We start from the raw sequence: 12,004 nt of genomic DNA, 5'->3' as shown, positions 1-12,004 counted from the left end.
GTTTTTTGATTGGAAGACTTTCAATGGCCACTTCTATATCTTTAGGGGTTATGGGACAGTTTAGATGGTCTATTTGATCCTGATTTAATTTCAGTGTTTGGTATCTGTCTATGAAATTGCACATTTCCTCCAGATTTTCCAGTTGTGTTGAGTATAGTGTTTTGTAGTAGGATCTGATGATTTTTTGAATTTCCTCAGTTTCTGTTGTTATATCTCTTTTTTCATTTCTGATTTTGTTAATTTGGATACTGTCTCTGTGCCCTCTGGTTATTCTGGCTAAGGGTTTATCTATCTTGTTGATTTTCTCAAAGAAGCACTTCTTGGTTTTGCTGATTTTTTTTTTTGTATAGTTCTTTTTGTTTCTATTTGGTTGGTTTTGGCCTTGAGTTTGATTATTTCCTGCTCTCTTTTCTTCTTGGGTGTATTTGCTTCTTTTTTTATTTTAAGTTGGGGAGAAGTTGCAAGGTAAGAGTGTGGATATAAGGTGATACATGATGCAAAAGTTACAAAAATCAATAATTTTTAAAAGACCCAGAAATAAAACCACACACTTATAGACACTTTATCTTTGACAAAGAAGCCAAAAATATACAATGGAAAAAAAAAGCATCTTCAATAAATGGCGCTGGTTTAATTGACTGTCTAATAGCAGAAAAATTAAAATAGACTCATCTTTGTCACCAAAGCTCAGGTACAAGTGGATCAAGGACCTCAACATAAAACCAGATACACTGAATCTAATAGAAGCGAAAGGGAAAGAGTCATGAGCTCATTGAAACAGGGAGAAATTTCCTAAACAGAACTCCAATGGCTCAAGCTCTAAGACCAAGAATTGATTAATGGTATCTCATGAAACTGGAAAGCTTCTGTGACACAAAGGTCATAGTCAATAAGACAAATTGGCAACATGCAGATTGGAAAAAAAAACTTTACTAACCCCACATCTGATAGAAGGCTAATATCCAAAATATGTAAAGAACCCAAGAAACTAATCATCAAAAAACCAAGCAAGCCAATCAAAAAATGGGGTATAGAGCTAAACTGAGATTTCACAACTGAGGAATCTCAAATAGCTGAGAAGCACTTAAAGAAATGTTCAAAGTCCTTAGTGATCAAAGAAATTGCAAATGAAAACGACCCTGAGATTCACCTTACTCCAATCAGAATGGCTAAAATCAAAACCTCAGGTGACCACACATGTTGTAGAGAATGTGGAGAAAAAGGAACACTCCTCCATTTTTGATGGGAATGCAAACTGGTACAATCACTTTGGAAATAAATCTGGAGTTTCCTCAGAAAATTGGAAATAGGTCTACCTAAGGACCCAGCATACCACTCTTGAAAATATCCCCAAAAAATACCCCATCATGCCACATGGGCTTATGTTCTACTATGTTCATAGCAGAACAGAATGGATAAAGAAAATGTCATTCGTTTACACAATGGAATACTATTCAGCTATTAAGAACAAGGACATCCTGATTTTTGCAAGCAAATGGATAGAACTAGAAAATAACATCCTGACTGAGGTATCTCAGATCCAAATGGACAAGCATGGTATGTTTTCACTAATAAATGGATGTTAAAAAGTACAGAGTACCAGAGATACAATCCACAGAATTAAAAAATGTCAACAAGCTGAAGTGTCCAAGGGAGGATGCCCAGTCCCACTTGGGAGGAAGAACAAAGCAATCACAAATGGGTAGTTAGGGAGGGACCTGGGAGGGAAAGTGGACAGGAGGGGAGGGAGTTGGGGGAGAGGGGAATGTGAGGGGAAAGGACTGAAGCCCTGAGGGCCAGCAGAGAGAATGGAAACAGGCAACCTTTAGAGATTGGAGGTTGGGGGGACCCTCCAGAATGTACCAGAGTCCTGGGAGGTGCAAGACTCTCAGGACTCAAAGGGAGGGACCTTAGATGAAATGCCTGACAGTAGGGAGAGGGAACTTGTAGAGCTCACCTCCGGCAGGAAACAGGACATCAAATGAGGGAGAGGGGGTTGCCATCCTATAGTTAAAACTCTGATCCATAATTGTTCCTGTCTGAAAGAATTACAGGGATGGAAATGGAGAGGAGCCTGAGGAAAAGAAGGTCCAGTGACAGGCCCAAAGTGGGATCCAGCTCAAGGGGAGGTCCCAAGTCCTGATACTATTACTGAGGCTATGAAATGCTCACAAAAAGGGACCTAGCATGACTGCACTCCAGAAGACCAAATAAGTTAAAAGAGTCAGAAGCAGTTATTTGCACCCAAACAATGGACAGAAGCAGCTGACCCCTGTTGTTGAATTAGGAAAGGCTGAAAGAAGCTGAGAATGGCAATCCTGTAGGAGGACCAGCAGTCTCATTTAATCAGGATCTCTGAGATCTCTCAAACACTGGACAACCAACTAGGCAGCATATAGCTGGTGCTGATCTGAGGGCCCCAACACACACACACACACAGCAGAGGAGAGAAGATGCACCTAACCCTCAAGAGACTGGAGGCCCCAGGGAGTTTAGAGGTAAGGTGGGGTGAGGGGTGAAAACATCCACAGGGAGACAAAGGGCTGGGAAGAAGGTATGGGATGTGGAACAGTCAGACCGTAAACAGGGGTGGGGGGAAATAAAATATGGAGTGTAAAAAGTAAATAAATTAGTTAATTAATAAAATTCATGACTATATATAAAATCACATCTGTGAATGTACAATTTAAACTCCCTACATTATTTTGAATGTTTTTTATTTGTTTCTCTTGACTTATTGTTCTGGATAATACGTTCAATACTATATTTGAACTGAAGTGCTTAAAAGTGTCCACCTTTAACTAACTTATAATTGATGGTTTATATCATTAGACAATAGTAAATTTTCCTATATGTTTTCTCTGCATCTGTGGAGATAATTGCATTTTTACTTTTCATTCTGTTGCTATACTATGATAATTTTGTTCATTTGCATACAGTGGTTTGACCTTATATCTCTGGAATAGAACTGAAATTAATTTGAAGTATATTTATTTTTATGGACGGTTGAATTTGATTTGATAGTATTGAGAAAATTTTATAACAGGTTTTAAAAATGTTTATTTATTTATTGTATTGTGTGCTTTCAGTGATGTATTTGTAGCATGTGTGTGTAATTTTCCACAGAGACCAAAAGAGCATATCAGATCCTGTTAGTCCAGAAGATATTGAGCTATATTTTATTGTTATTGTTATTTTGCTGTTAACATTCATTATTATTATTATTATTATTATTATATTTTATTATTATTATGTGTGGGTATATCTCTGTGTGTTCTCATAAGAATTGTCCGGTATCATTAGAATGAGTGAAGAATGATTCAGGATCATTCTTGAGACATGAGTGTTAGATGTCATGTACTTTTTAATTCTTTCTTTATACGGGCCATTGTGAATCTCTATGGTCTGCATCATGTCAATCACATCAAGTACTTTGGAGAAATAACTTGTTTTGTTTTCTTCATTCAGGGACCCCAATGAAGGAGTTAAGGGAAGGACTGAAAGAACTGAAAGGGCCTTATCTGGCATCAATGAGAGGAGAGGCCCTTGTTCCTCTGAAGGCTTGATGCCCCAGTGTAGGGTAATGCTAGGGCAGTGATGCAGGATTGGGGGGGGGAACACCCTCACAGAAGCAGGGTAAGGGGAATGGCATAGGGGCTTTGCAGAGGGGCAACGGAGAAAGAGGATAACATTTGAAATGTAAATAAAATAAAATAAATTTATTTTAAAAAATACATAAGCTATTATCTATAGTTCTAGAAAATTCAGGTATACCTTGTTATATTCAAACTTCATGAGTTCAAGATTAAAGTCACCCATATCTAATAGTCATAGAGATGAAGAAACAGCAGAGACAATCTGACATCTTCATTTTTTATATTTACATGTTAATTAGTTTGACTGAGGGAATATTTTATACTTTATTTTTTTTTGGAGATTTTTTTTTATTCGATATAATTTATTTACATTTCAAATGACTTCCCCTTTTCTAGCCCCCCCACTCCCCGAAAGTCCCGTAAGCCCCCTTCTCTTCCACTGTCCTCCCACCCACCCCTTCCCAATTCCCCGTTCTGGTTTTGCTGAGTACTGTTTCACTGAGTCTTTCCAGAACCAGGGGCCACTCCTCCTTTCTTCTTGTACCTCATTTGATGTGTGGATTATGTTTTGGGTATTCCAGTTTTCTAGGTTAATATCCACTTAATAGTGAGTGCATACCATGATTCACCTTTTGAGTCTGGGTTACCTCACTTAGTATGATATTTTCTAGCTCCATCCATTTGCCTAAGAATTTCATGAATTCATTGTTTCTAATGGCTGAATAGTACTCCATTGTGTAGATATACCACATTTTTTGCATCCACTCTTCTGTTGAGGGATACCTGGGTTCTTTCCAGCATCTGGCAATTATAAATAGGGCTGCTATGAACATAGTAGAACATGTATCCTTATTACATGATGGGGAGTCTTCTGGTTATATGCCCAGGAGTGGTATAGCAGGATCTTCTGGAAGTGAGGTGCCCAATTTTCAGAGGAACCGCCAGACTGCTTTCCAGAGTGGTTGTACCAATTTGCAACCCCACCAGCAGTGGAGGAGTGTTCCTCTTTCTCCACACCCTCTCCAACACCTGCTATTCTGACTGGTGTAAGATGAAATCTTAGGGTTGTTTTGATTTGCATTTCCCTAATGACTAATGAAGTTGAGCATTTTTTAAGATGCTTCTCCGCCATCCGAAGTTCTTCAGGTGAGAATTCTTTGTTTAACTCTGTACCCCATTTTTAATAGGGTTGTTTGGTTTTCTGGAGTCTAACTTCTTGAGTTCTTTATATATATTGGATATTAGACCTCTATCTGATGTAGGATTGGTGAAGATCTTTTCCCAATTTGTTGGTTGCCGATTTGTCCTCTTGATGGTGTCCTTTGCCTTACAGAAACTTTGTAATTTTATGAGGTCCCATTTGTCAATTCTTGCTCTTAGAGCATACACTATTGGTGTTCTGTTCAGAAACTTTCTCCCTGTACCGATGTCCTCAAGGGTCTTCCCCAGTTTCTTTTCTATTAGCTTCAGAGTGTCTGGCTTTATGTGGAGGTCCTTGATCCATTTGGATTTGAGCTTAGTACAAGGAGACAAGGATGAATCAATTCGCATTCTTCTGCATGCTGACCTCCAGTTGAAACAGCACCATTTGTTGAAAAGGCTATCTTTTTTCCATTGGATGTTTTCAGCCTCTTTGTCGAGGATCAAGTGGCCATAGGTGTGTGGGTTCATTTCTGGATCTTCAATCCTGTTCCATTGATCCTCCTGCCTGTCACTGTACCAATACCATGCAGTTTTTAACACTATTGCTCTGTAGTATTGCTTGAGGTCAGGGATACTGATTCCCCCAGATTTTCTGTTGTTGCTGAGAATAGTTTTAGCTATCCTGGGTTTTTTGTTGTTCCAGATGAATTTGATAATTGCTCTTTCTAACTCTGTGAAGAATTGAGTTGGGATTTTGATGGGTATTGCATTGAATCTGTATAGTGCTTTAGGCAAAATGGCCATTTTAACTATATTGAATCTACCGATCCATGAGCATGGGAGGTTTTCCCATTTTTTGAGGTCTTCTTCCATTTCCTTCTTCAGAGTCTTGAAGTTCTTGTCATACAGATCTTTCACATGTTTGGTAAGAGTCACCCCAAGATACTTTATACTGTTTGTGGCTATTGTGAAGGGGGTCATTTCCCTAATTTCTTTCTCAGCCTGCTTATCCTTTGAGTATAGGAAAGCCACTGATTTGCTGGAGTTGATTTTATAACCGGCCACTTTGCTGAAGTTGTTTATCAGCTGTAGGAGTTCTCTAGTGGAGTTCTTTGGGTCACTTAGGTAGACGATCATGTCGTCTGCAAATAATGATAGTTTGACTTCTTCCTTTCCAATTTGTATCCCTTTGACCACCTTATGTTGTCGAATTGCCCGAGCTAGTACCTCAAGTACAATATTGAAAAGATAAGGAGAAAGGGGGCAGCCTTGTCTGGTCCCTGATTTCAGTGGGATTGCTTCAAGTTTCTCTCCATTTAGTTTGATGCTGGCTACCGGTTTGCTGTATATTGCTTTTACTATGTTTAGGTATGGGCCTTGAATTCCTGTTCTCTCCAAGACTTTAAGCATGAAGGGATGCTGAATTTTGTCAAATGCTTTTTCAGCATCCAATGAAATGACCATGTGGTTTTGTTCTTTGAGTTTGTTTATGTAGTGGATTGTATTGATGGATTTCCGTATATTGAACGAACCCTGCATTCCCGGGATAAAGCCTACTTGATCGTTGTGGATGATCGTTTTGATGTGTTCTTGGATTCGGTTGGCAAGAATTTTATTGAGTATTTTTGCATCGATGTTCATAAGGGAAATTGGTCTGAAGTTCTCTTTCTTTGTTGGATCTTTTTGTGGCTTTGGTATCAGCGTAATTGTGGCTTCGTAGAAGGAATTGGGTAGTGTTCCTTCTGTTGCTATTTTGTGGATTAGTTTGAAGAGTATTGGTGTTAACTCTTCTTTGAAGGTCTGGTAGAATTCAGCACTGAAGCCATCTGGTCCTGTGCTTTTTTTGGTTGGAAGACTTTCTATGACTCCTTCTATTTCTTTAGGCATTATGGGACTGTTTAGATGGTCTAGTTGGTCCTGATTTAATTTTGGTATTTGGTATCTGTCAAGGAAATTGTCCATTTCCTCCAGATTCTCCAGTTGTGTTGAGTACAGGCTCTTGTAGTAGGATCTGATGATTTTTTGGATTTCCTCAGTTTCCGTTGTTATATCTCCCTTTTCATTTCTAAGTTTGTTAATTTGGATACTTTCTCTGTGTCCTTTCGTCAGTCTGGCTAAGGGTTTATCTATCTTGTTGATTTTCTCAAAGAACCAGCTCCTGGTTTTGTTGATTTTTTTGTATGGTTCTCTTTGTTTCTACTTGATTGATTTCGGCCCTGAGTTTGATGATTTCCTGCCTTCTACTCCTCCTGGGCGAAATAGCTTCTTTTTGTTCTAGGGCTTTCAGGTGTGTCATTAAGCTGGTAATGTATGCTCTCTCCATTTTCTTTTTGGAGGCACTCAGGGCTATGAGTTTTCCTCTTAGCACTGCTTTCATTGTGTCCCATAGATTTGGGTATGTTGTGTTTTCATTTTCATTATGTTCTAAAAAGTCTTTAATATCTTTCTTTATTTCTTCCTTGACCAAGGTATCATTGAGTAGAGTATTGTTCAGTTTCCACGTGTATGTGGGTTTTCTGTTGTTTCTGTTGCTATTGAAGACCACTTTTACTCCATAGTGATCAGATAGGAGGCATGGGATTAGTTCGATCTTCTTATATTTGTTTAGGTCTGTCTTGTGACCAATTATATGGTCAATTTTGGAGAAGGTACCATGAGGTGCTGAGAAAAAGGTATATTCTTTTGTTTTAGGATAGAATGTTCTATATATATCTGTTAAATCTAATTGGTCCAAAGCTTCAATTAGTTTCATTGTGTCCCTGTTTAGTTTCTGTTTTCCTGATCGGTCCATTGAGGAAAGTGCAGTGTTGAAGTCACCCACAATTATTGTGTTAGGTGCAATGTGTGCTTTTAGTTTTAATAAAGTTTCTTTTACGAAAGAGGGTGCCCTTGCATTTGGGGCATAGATGTTCAGGATTGACAGTTCTTCTTTTTGTATTTTTCCTTTGACCAGCAAGAAGTGTCCCTCAGGGTCCCTTTTGATGACTTTGGGTTGAAAGTCAATTTTATCTGATATTAAGATGGCTACTCCAGCTTGTTTCCTGAGACCATTTGCTTGTAAAATTGTCTTCCAGCCTTTTACTCTGAGGTAGTGTTTGTCTTTGACCCTGAGGTGTGTTTCCTGTAAGCAGCAAAATGTAGTGTCCTGTTTACGTATCCAGTCAGTTGGTCTGTGTCTTTTTATTGGGGCATTAAGTCCATTGATGTTAAGAGATATTAAGGAATAGTGATTGTTACTTCCTATCATTTTTGACGTTATTTTTTAAATTTGATTGCTTAACTTCTTTTGGGTTTGATGAAAGGTTACTATCTTGCTTTTTGCAGGGTGAAGTTTCCCTCCTTGTATTGGTGTTGTTCTCCTATTATCCTTTTTAGGGCTGGGTTTGTGGATAGATATTGGGTAAACTTGGTTTTGTCATGAAATATCTTAGTTTCTCCATCTATGGTGATTGAGAGTTTTGCTGGATATAGTAGTTTTGGTTGGCATTTGTGTTCTCTTAGAGTCTGCATGAGATCAGCCCAGGATCTTCTAGCCTTCATAGTCTCAGGTGAAAAGTCTGCTGTGATTCTGATAGGTCTTCCTTTATATCTTACTTGGCCTTTTTCTCTTACTGCCTTTAGTATTCTTTCTTTGTTTAGAACACTTGGTGTTTTGATTATTATGTGACGGGAAGGACTGTTATGGTCCAGTCTGTTTGGAGTTCTGTAGGCTTCTTGTATATTCATGGGCATCTCTCTCTTTAGGTTAGGGAAGTTTTCTTCCATAATTTTATTGAAGATATTTGCTGGCCCTTTAAGTTGTAAATCTTCACTCTCATCTATGCCTATAATCCTTAGGTTTGGTCTTCTCATTGTGTCCTGGATTTCCTGGATATTTTGGGTTACAAGCTTTTTGCATTTTGCATTTTCTTTAACTGTTGAGTCCATGGTTTCTATGGAATCTTCAGCATCTGAGATTCTTTCTTCTATCTCTTGTATTCTGTTGTTGATATTTGCATCTCTGTCCCCCGATTTCTTCCCAAGGCTTTCTATCTCCAAAGTTGTCTCACTTTGAGTTTTCTTAGTTGTTTCTACTTCTGATTTTAGATCCTGGATGGTTTTGCTTAGCTCCTTCACTTGCATGTTTGTGTTTTCCTGGAATTCTTTAAGAGATTTTTGTGTTTCCTTTTTCATGACCTCAGCCTGTTGACCAAAGTTCTCCTGTATTTCTTTAAGAGATTTTTGTGTTTCGTCTTTCATGACCTCAGCCTGTTGACCAAAGTTCTCCCCTATTTCTTTAAGTGTTTTTTGCATTTCCTCCTTGTTGGCTTTTGTATTCTCCTGGATTTTTTTCAATGATTTTTGTGTTTCCCTTGCAAGGGCTTCTAACTTTTGATCCATTTTCTCCTGAATTTCTTTAAGTATGTCCTTCATGTGTTCCTGTACCAGCATCATGACCAGTGATTTTAAATCCAAATCTTGTTTTACTGGTGTGATGGGGTATCCAGGACATGTTGGTAGAGGAGAATTGGGTTCAGATGTTGCCATATTGCCTTGATTTCTGTTAGTGATGTTCCTGCGTTTGCCTTTTGCCATCTAGTTCTCACTGGTGTTAGTTGGTCTTGTCAGTGCTGAACTCACCAGTGCAAGCTGGCCCTTCCCAGTTGGCCTCTGGTGCACAGCTTACCTCCTGCACTGCTTATAGACAGGGTGCTGCTGCCCAGGCTGTTCAGATCCCAAAGCAGGCACCCGAAGGCTCCCGCTGGGGCCCGCTGGATTCACTGGAGCACACTGACTTCTCCCAGCTGGCCTCCCGGAAGCCCAGCTAGCCACTTGCAGGACTTGGAGATGTGGTGCTGCCGCCCAGGCTGATCTGGATCAGGAAGCGGAGGGAGTAGAGCTGAGGGCTTCTGCCTGAGGCCTTGCCCCAGATTGTGTCTGTGGAGCAGATGGAGCCTGTGTGCACCCCCAGGGAGTGCGGATGGTGTATGCTGCTGTGACCTCCCCTGTGGTCTGATCACTCCGCTGGGCAGCCGATCCGCCAACCGGGCTGTCGCACACAAGGTTAGCCTGGCCGCCCAGTCCCTGACTCTAGGCAAAAGCCTGGGAGGCCAAGGTCCGAGCAAAGTTCCCCTAGAGCTATGACTGTTAATTGGGTCCGCCAGGTGACTAGGATGGAGGGCGTGCGTGCCCGCGCTCCCTGAAAGTGCTGGGAGAGTCTGCTGTGCTAACAATCCCCTGGGCGGGTTGACTCACAGATGGCCCACCAAGCCGCCCAGTCCTTGGGGTCAGTCCTGTGCCTTTTGGGGCCTGGACCTCCGCTTTGTTAGCCTTAGGCTATGCCTGTTACAGGTCTGCCTGCCAGAGCTCTCTGTCGTGCTGCAGACAAAATGGCGGCGGCGCGCGCGCAGGCCTGGGCAAAAAAACCCCTGGCTGGGTTGGCACCCCGGTGGTCCCCCTACCAGCCCAGGGCCTGGGTGCAGGCCAACGCCCGTCGGGCTCAGACCACCGCGGTGTTGGCCTCGGATTATGTTTGTGTACCTCAGTCTGTCTGATCCCTGGAGTCCGGAACCAAGATGGATGCACCTCTCCTGACTGGTGGGAGGCCGAGTTCTGAAGTGGCCTCCTTGCAGGAAAGGTGCTGCACAACTGCAGCTGCTTGCCACCCGGCTGGTCAGCGAAGGTCAGTGGTCGTGGGCGCAGGGCCTAACTGGTCCCTGTGTCACCCTGGCTCCACTGCTGATGGCCCTTCAGCTGGATCAGCTACTGCTGCGCTGCCGCTGCTGCTGCCGCCGCCGCAGGAAGTCATCAAGATGTAACACTTAATAAGGATGGAAGTAAAATATTTTATGATGGCCCTTTTAATATTTGAAATATTTTACAATATGAATTTTCAATAGAAATTTCCACACACAACTATGATTATAAAAATAATGTGGATTAGTGCTAACTAGAGTTAACAATAATGCCAATAATTGTAATAATATTTATACAATGTCCAGAAGTATTCCTATTTCCTCAACAAATATGGACTAACAAATATAAAGTTACAAGGTTAACAGCACTTCAGTGAAGTGATTTTCTTACCTTCATTTAATATATGATAAAAATTAGAGACAAGAAGTGGTAACTTACTCCAAAATACAAATTGTGAGTGAATAGAAGTTATAATTTGACTTAGCTTGTCTGATTCTCCACTCCAGGAGTTAAACTTACCACCACTACACTGCTCTAAAGGAACATCATTACAATTTATAACAAAAGCTTTATTATATAGAAGCTGACTTCTCTCCATTTTACTGTAACCTGGTAATGAATTTATTAATGCATATCTCCTTTTTATTTCCAAAACTATTATTTATTAAACATACTTTTGATTTAACTATAATTTTCACAGGTTTCTTTTCCTGATTCTAATGTATTTCCTTATATTTATTGCCATATATTTATTATTCACTTTGATGAAATGCAGCATTAAGAAAGCCCAAAGTAACTGCCATATAAACTTTTAGATTCCAAGAAAGCATACCTAAAAATTATTTTCTTTTACCTCTATTCACAGAAGCTTGTTTGACTGAGGATAAATAATTATTTCATTATTTAGATCTTCTAATATTTAATATTATTTATATAAAGTCTTGTATAAATCCACATATTAAATGATGCTTAAGAAGAACGGAGGAGTGGCCCCTGGTTCTAGAAAGACTCAGTGCAGCAGTATATGGCAATACCAGAACAGGGAAGTGGGAAGGGGTGGGTGGGGGAACTGGGGAAGTGAAGAGGGCTTATAAGACTTTTGGGGAGTGGGGAGCCAGAAAAGGGGAAATCATTTGAAATGTAAATAAAGAATATACCGAATTTTTAAAAAGTCTTGTATGAATCTAGTTGTTGTTATATATGTAATTTATGATAGCATTTAATACTTTTTATTAGCAGAGTATGAACTTGGAAACAATGGTGTGTGTGTGTGTGCGCTCGCGCGTGCATCTTTTGCATTTCTTTTCATGTTTGGCAACCTGCTATAACCAAAGTTTCATGTTTCCTTGATCCTAGAATTGTATTCGATCATTTTAAATTATTGTTACCAATGCATTATCTTTCTCATCTCCTCTTCTAGAACTTTTACTGGAGGCAGAGCCACAGTTAATTACCCAACATTCATTCTGGAATCTCTGTCGCTACTTGTATCTATTGCTCATAAGCTTGAAGAGATTCACATTGTGTTTTTTCCCCAGTTTTAGTTCATTGTTTTTATTTTCTAGGAATTTCATAGCACTTTGTTCTAC

This window comes from Apodemus sylvaticus, chromosome X (assembly GCF_947179515.1).
Source record: "Apodemus sylvaticus chromosome X, mApoSyl1.1, whole genome shotgun sequence".
NCBI classification, from domain to species: Eukaryota; Metazoa; Chordata; class Mammalia; order Rodentia; family Muridae; genus Apodemus; species Apodemus sylvaticus.
The sequence above is the reverse complement of the archived record's forward strand: the minus strand, read 5'-3'. Positions refer to the sequence as shown.